Source organism: Myotis davidii, unplaced genomic scaffold, assembly GCF_000327345.1.
Source record: "Myotis davidii unplaced genomic scaffold, ASM32734v1 scaffold330, whole genome shotgun sequence".
Classification (NCBI taxonomy): Eukaryota; Metazoa; Chordata; class Mammalia; order Chiroptera; family Vespertilionidae; genus Myotis; species Myotis davidii.
Genome location: NW_006283770.1, coordinates 4,765,159 through 4,773,593, shown reverse-complemented (window position 1 = coordinate 4,773,593; position 8,435 = coordinate 4,765,159).

Below are 8,435 nucleotides of genomic sequence, written 5' to 3'. Positions count from 1 at the left end.
AGAATGTATTCTAGAGTAGATTGTGTTCCCATTATCTGTTTTTCTAACAATTTAAGTATGGTTTCTAAGAATAGCAAAAATCTATACACAAAGAACAATAAAAAATTAAGAAAACTATATGACTAGCAAAATTCTGATATTTTTCTAAGGTGCTTTGTTAGAAATAAAGGAAGCTGGCAATGGTTATGCACCCAAACTCAGGCAATGGTTATGTACCATACTCTGAAAAACAGAGGACTGAGACATGTTCAAGAGAGGTTGAGTAAATTCATTTGTTCATTCCTTTACCCATCCAACAAATGCTTATTGTCCAATTATGAGTCATATACTGACTAAACACTGAGGATAGGTAAATAAATCTGACCACTATAATTCCTAACCTCATGGAATTTATTCTAGTTGGTAAACACAGCCATTAAATTAATGATTCCATTAATAATAACTAAATGAAATTATAACTGAGCAAGTAAACTGGCAAGATGGAGATCTAGGTAGCCAATGGGTTAGTTCCAATCTGAGTCTAAAGTTCTTGGAATAAGGAAAGCTGATGTTTCTTTTCAACACTAAAGCAGAAATAAAGCTGATGTTCTAATTTGGAGACTATCAGGAGGAATGAACTCTGTCTTACTAGGGTTATGGTCAACCTTTATTTTCTATTTAGGCCTTCAGTTGATTGTATGAGTCCCAGCCACATTAGGAAGAGCAATCTGTTTTACTTGGTCAATCAACTTATATATTAGTCTCATTTAAAACACCCCCCACAAAATAATGTTAGACCAAATATATGGTCACTGCCTGGCCTAGTCAAGTTGATCTATAAAATTAGCTATAGGAGTAAATTTCCTGGATTTAGTTTAAAACCATGTCTAAATTAGGTCTTAATTTATGTAAACAATAAACATATCTTAAAACAATTACTTGAAAGGCAAGTACTTATGCCACCAAGAACCATCTATCTATACTGTGTGTTTATCTTTTGCTGGTATTAGATCACCATTTTTATAAAAAAAAACAAAAAACTAGGGGCTCTGCACAAATTTGTGCATCTTGAAAGGAACTGTGGGTCGCAAGGCTGCAGTGGGCACAGGGGCGGGTCTCAGCCCATCCTTCACGTCCCACCCAGCCCCTCCCACCACAGCCTCTGGTTCCTTCTCTGCCCTGGCAGCCCTGCTCCCACTGCCACAGCTCCCACACACTGATGGCACCGGGCTGCTCTCACCCACTGACAGTGCAGAGCAATTTGGATGGTGCCAGCAGCAGGTGCGAGTGGCGGCTCTGGTGCTGGCAGTGGGTGCAAGAGATGGCACTGGCCCCAATCACCCCTCAGGAGCAGAGGGAGGTGGAGAAGCCCTGCGGGGCAATTGGGGCCAGCAGCCACCGCTCGCACCCACTGCCGGTGCCCGGCACTGGCCCTGATCACTCAGTGCCAGCAGCGGGTGTGAGCGGTGCTGGCACCAGCAGCAGGTGTGAGTGCAGGGCAGGACCATGGCACATGGGAGCAAAGAATTTTCAGTAACCACCAGAGGCTCATCCCGATGATAGTGGCCAGCGCCCCACCTTTGTCTGGCACCCCTGCTCACCTGCTCCACCATCCCGCCGCTGCTGATGCCCATCATGCTGCCTACTGCCCATGCCCACCATGTTCTGCATGTGCCTCTTGGTGGTCAGTGCACATCATAGCGACTGGTTGTTGAGTTGTTTGGTTGCTCTGCCGTTTGGTCTATTTGCATATTAGCCTTTTATTATATAGGATAGGAGAAGAAATTTGCAGTGTCATCATTTCAACCAACATTTATATGCAGGTTCTAGTTGTATTGGTACCAAATCATCTAAGAAATGACCTTTCCGTTTTTAAGTCATATGTTTGACTATATTCAGTTTTAATAATAAAAAATAATGGCTACTGTTTATTATGCCAAAGCATGCAATATTATCCCAGATAATCTTCAGTATCCCCCTAAGCATTGCCATAATTAGTAAATGAGGCTACCAGGATTCAGATTTATAAACCCAAAAAAGTCCTGGCTCTTTATACTACTAGTATGTATATCTACTTCCTTTTTTTAATTATAATTCATTATCATTTCATTTTTCACTGATAACACTTGCATATATTATAAAACAGGGTTAACTTTGTAGCATTTCTTAATCAATTCTATTTATTTGGATTCACTAGTGCAATCGCTGTGATACCTAAGACCTAAGACCTAAGACAAAATTAAAATTAGTCTTAGCAGGTAATTAAATCTGAAGTTTTCTTTTATTCAGCCTTGGTTCTCATTGGTAACCTGTATATAATCCAATAACAATAGAATATTAACTATTCACTGTGAGAAATAAAATTTTGTTTCCTAACAATTTGTTTTAATAAACACTAGGCAAAAATAAAATGACAGAGTTGAGATAGAATGGTAGAGCATGGCATGACTGTATTTCAACAATGTGCATGCCCACTTTAACAGGTGATTTTAAATATTAATGACATTAGCATTTGCCCTAAAAATTACTTGGTGCCCATAGTGAAAATCATCCTGGTTTCTGAGAGGAGTGAATTGGATAATAGCACTTGAGCTATGAGTGTTATGGTTCAACTACAGGACCTTGGTGTTCAGGGTGGCATTGAGAAAGCTGAAATATAAGAAGTGAAACTTGTATTATTCATTCACTGTCACATGTATCAACACAGATATCAAAGGAAGATAATTTTTCCTATTTTTGCAGAGGAAAAACAGGTTCAGGGAAGATTTAATGCCTTGACAAAAGTAGCATAAAATGAAGAAAAACCTTAAAGTTTCTAAAGCCTGTCAAACTAAGAAGAGACAGTGAATTATCTATGATAGCAAGATTGAATGTCAAAATTGCTGGGCACCACCCTAATTGCTGGAGATGCAGATGTGAACATGACAGATTTCTTGAATTCACAGAGCTTGTATTTTGGGGAGGATGGTGGGAAATGAAGAAGACAACACATAAATATTACACTTTGGAGAGTGATGACTATGGATAAAGCAGCAAAACAGAATTATATCCACACTACTAAAAGAGAAACATGCAAATTGGTGTCTCTCTGCTACACCCACCAGCCAATCAGAGTGACTATGCAAATTAACCCAACAAAGATGGCAGTTAATTTGCATACTTCACCCCGGCGGGAGTGAAGACTGTAGACTGAAGACTGAAGAGGCTTGGCTTCTCTGCTGCAGCCAGACCAAAGGCCTGGGTCCCGGGTGCCGGAGGAAAACCAGTGCCAGCAGCGAGGGGAAGCGAGGCCTATTGCGTGAATCTTCATGCAACAGGCTTCTAGTATATATATAAAAGGCTAAGCGACTGTCTGACCATCCGACTGGTAGCTATGATGCACACTGGCCAACAGGGGACAGACGCTCAACACAGGAGCTGCCAAGCTGCGGTGACTTGGCAGTGATGGTTCTACTGTGATGCACCCCACAACCAGAGGGGAGGGAGCCTGATCCCAGGGTGTGTCACCCAAGAAACACCCTCTTGCAATCTGGGACCCCTGTGGAGGGTGACAGAGAGCTGGTTTGGGCCCAATCCCTGCAGGCCAGGCAGAGGGACCCCACCTGCCAGAGGGAACCTGCTCACTCCACAGACACCCTTCGAGCCATAGCACTACCCCAGGAGGGACTGCGGGAGGTTGGCTCCAGGGTGTGCCCAGCCTGTCTCACCCAGTCCTGCCCCACTGGCCACCTTCTAATTAATTTCCTTTCCATGTATATGAATCTAAGTGATGGGGCCCTAATATAAATATAGTGAGCAAAGTGCTTACATTTGAGATAAAGTTTCACAGGTAAAATTTGATCAGAGTTATGCAAAGGTCTGACATAGGTCTTTTGGTCAAATCTCTGTTTTGAAAATGAGATGGAGATATTCTGTGGCTAGACCAGAATGAGCAGGAGTGATAGGATAGGAAGTAGGAGAAGAGGCAGCAGTCTGACCATGCCTGGCCTTAAAGGGACTTTAAGGGAGTCAACAGAGTGTTGACATAGTATTATTTTAGCTATTGAAGTATTTCTCCAAATACAGTGTGAAGAATAGATTTAGGTGTCTGTTACTAGTGAAGGCTGGAACAGCAATAGATGATGAGAAGTGACTAGATTTAGAATATATTTTTAAGTCAGAAGCAACAAGTATTGTTCATGAAATCAGATTAAAAGCTGCAGAGGTCATGTAGCTCAATGGGTTGGACTTAGCAATTAAAAAAAACAAAACAAAACAGTGGTTGCCAATGATTAGCATTTAGGAAGCCAAATAGTAAATCAGCAGTGCTTCTCAGTTGGAGATCTTATTAAATGAACATTCTGATAGTGAAACCTGAGACATGCATTTCTATTTAGTTCCAGTTATCTGTACTGTAGGTCCCAACCCACACATTGAATAGTATATTTCTAAAAAATATATTACTAAAAGGTAATAATAAATATTCTATGGGAAAGACATTCAAAAGTTATTACATCATTAGGGAAATCCTAGCTTAAATTCTGATAGTCTTCTTTTTTATAAGTATCTCAGAGCCGTTAATAAGTTAAAGCACACAAAAGGTAGCTTAGGTCATATAAAAGTATACTGTCCTCTGAAAATATGTACACAACAAATTTGTAATATTCTAGAGATAGTTTATGCATGCATTTTATATTATAAAAATATAATCATACATGTGAATACATTTTATTTAGTTGTCATCGTAGTAAAGCCAACTAATAGAAATTATTGCAGTGTTTTATGGGCCCAATTTAAGGGTCAATTCATTGTATCCCAGTAAACAATTATTCAGTTCATTTCATCTTTTTAAAACCATAGTGTACCAGATTTTCTATAAACACACTACTTTCTGTGATTGAGATAAACAGCGATCATTATTTTTATACTTCTAAGTTGTAAACCAATATGAAATTAAAATGACAAGAAAATATTATGAAATGATATGTTTAGTTGAAATCTCAGGTAAATTACAAATACTGTATTTTACCTTCTATGGTGATCAAAAACTGTGTGAAAATTACATTCAAATCTCATCAGTTACCCAGTGCCATAAGCACCTCTCTGATTTAGGATGGTATAAGAAAGTAAAACAATTGTTGATTAGAACTTAATGGTCTTCTAGAGAACCTTTGCTATAAAAGTACAATTGCACAAAATAACTTAGGCACAAATATCAGTGTTAAGATCATGAGCTAATAAATAGGTACTGATAACTTATCAGTCATTGAAGAAATGTCAGTAATATATTGCAAATGTATCTACTTTTGAAAATAATTATAAATAGCTATTAGAAAGTCATTATTTTAATTGGGTCAAAAATTTAATTGGAAAAATGTATATACAAGTAAGAGATCACTCATGCTTTTTCTGGACTTAATTGCCACACACAGTATCAGATGAAATCAAACTATTACTATTTCTACCCTATTTTTAAGAGGGTTATTAGTAGCTCATATATACATATTAGAGGTCTGGTGCACGAAATTTGTGCACAGGGGTGGGTGTCCCTCAGCCAGGCCTGCACCCACTCCAGTCTAGGAACCCTTGGGGAATGTGCGACCGCCTCTCGCAATCTGGGACTGCTGGCTCCTAACCACTTGCCTGCCTGCCTGCTGATCACCCCTAACCCCTCTGCCTGTCTGTCTGATCACCCCTAATCACCTCTGCCTGCCTGGCACCCTGATCATCCCTAACTGCTCCCCTACCATCTGATTACCCCTAACTGCTCCCCTGCTGGCCTGATCACCCCTAACCACCTCTGCCTCGCTCCACACCTAGGACCCAGGATTCCCTCCACCAGCAGGTCGCAGGCACCTGGGACTGGTCCCCATTCCTTTCTCCCCAGTGTTGAGTGTCTGAGCCATGATGGTGTGAGGGCATAACAACCATTTGCATATTAGCTCTTTATTCTGTAGGATATTTGCTAAAAGGCCATCTCTTATAGAGGTTAAGTACACAGGCTCTGGAAACTTATATCTAAAATGTGAATGATAGTTGTAATTACACCCACCTCTTAAAAATTACTGTTCTGGCATAGAGTAAAACATTCTAAAATGATAGCTGCTGTAAATCTGAAAATATCCTTGGCATGATTCCACACTTTGTAGAAGGAGGTGACATTCTTCCCATTTTCTCACCTTAAAAAACTGAGTCAAGAAGGTAAAATTAATCCTCTGGAGGCACATCAGGCATCACTGTGAGTCGGGATGTAAATCCAATGAAATCTTAATGATTTCAGACTGCCCATAATTTCATCTTGCTGTGCTCCTTAGTTCACCTTTCTGAATCAGAAGTCAAGCAAATGTTACTTTTATCTCTGCAGCAAGCCATTATCATGCACCATAGGTCAGTGTAAGCTCTTCATTAAGCACAGTCTGTAAGTTTTCAAGGATCTCATCTTCCATTACATCAAGATACTGTTTGTTTTTTATAATAGACTTTCATCTATCTTATTAACTCTATCAAAGTAAGCACAAGAATATTTCATTTTAAAAATCTTGTGCAAATTTTGAGTTTGAGTACTTTATATTTCTCCATAACCTTATGAACCCCAAGTCAGAACCAATACTCTAGGGCTCTTCCTAAAATAGAATTGAGAGTTTGCTCTAATATACCCTCTTGGAACCTTGGGATTTTTTCCAACTTATTATAAAGCTACTGTTTTCTTCTACTTTAGTCCTTGCAATTATATTCATAAAGCCTTTTAATTGTTCTCAAATAAAATCATGACACAGTCCAATGACTTCCTTATCAATAGCTGATTGCTTGGCACTAAAACTCATTTTCAGAAACACCCAAGTCCTTATTTCATTTTCCTTGAATGAGCACCTTTGATTTAAGAAAATATCTATGGTAATTTGAGAAATGCAGATATGGATTGATAAATTATATTTTTGCTAGGAGATGAGTTGGAAAGAAAGTAATGTAAACGTTGCACAGTATGGATGCATCCAAATAAATAACTTTTCCATTATGTGCCTTTGGAACTTGTGATAAGCTGGCTAACTTAAATGTTTCCACTGTAACTATAATTTTTATACCTGTTCTGTGTACAATTATTTTTCATAAATTAAGTAATGATGGATTAGCTTGCTACAGACTAATTTGTTCCAAAGACCAATTGCAAAGCTGGAAAAATACAATGACAAAACAACACACAAAAAAACTTGTGTTATTGTTGTGGCTTTGGCATCAGAGAGCTTCCAAGACAGCCATATTTAATAAGAAGCTAGAGCACAGAAGGAAAAAAAATCATTGAGCTAAAAGACAATATTTTGTTTTGCTTTTGTTCTCTGAGTATTTGTTAACTTGTAAATGCTCTTGAGCGGAGAACCTATAAAATCAATCAAAAAAAGACAACTGAAATATTGGGACCATGAGCAGAGCCTGTCCTTTTGTTAGCTGGTAGAAATAAAATTTGGCATTCAGGACAACCAATTAACCGGTACTTGAAAAACAAAGAATTTGAATGGAAAAGAGGCACACTGAGGTAAACCTAATATTATACATCACTTTATCCAAATGAAACTTTCCAGTAAGTGACTAGAATTTAAGAAGTGGGGAAGCAGCTCTAAAAGCTTTAACTTGGAGAATCCATAGCCATAAACATTCTCTCTGAGCTCGGATTGATAACAATTAGAGCTTATGTATTATGAAGAAGGAAAGTCCACAGCAGATACTTCAGAGTTCCAGTTAAAAACTAGGGTGGGTATATTGTGGGAACAAATGAGAACCAGATACAGACCACCTCTGTAACAAGCATTAATAAAGCTAGATTTTAGTATGAATTAAGGGAATATGTCCCAAGTCCAACTTTCTGTTAGAAAGCACAAATAATCTAATCAGTGATAAGGTAAGAGTAGCTTTATCTTCAAGTATCTCTTCAGATCAATATGAAAATATTTTTAGGTTTGCCAAGACACAAAACACCAAAATAATAGAAAAAAAATAAAACAACAGACACACACAGAGCTAATAGACAGAAGCAAAAGTGAAATTGTCAAATGCAGACTTCCAAATAACCATCTATACTGATAAAAGCGTAATATGCTAATTAGACTGGGAGATCTTCTGGGAGACCTTCCGGACGTCCTTCCGGACAAAGCCATGGTGGCGGGACCAAGGCAGAGGCAGTTAGGGGTGATCAGGCCAGGAGGGGAGGGCAGTTGGGGATGATCAGGGGTTGGGGGGGGCAGTTCGGGATGAGCAGGCCAGCAGGGGGAGGGGGGGCCAGTTGGGGCCGAGCAGGCCGGTGATGGGGGGCAGTTGAGGGTCAGCAGGCTGGCATGCAGAGTGGTAGGGGCAATCAGGCAGGCAGGCAGGTGAGCGGTTAGGAGCCAGTGGGCCCACAGGGATCGGGCCTAAACTGGCAGTCGGACATCCCTTGAAGGGTCCCAGATTGGAGAGGGTACAGGCCGGGCCGAGGGACCACCCCC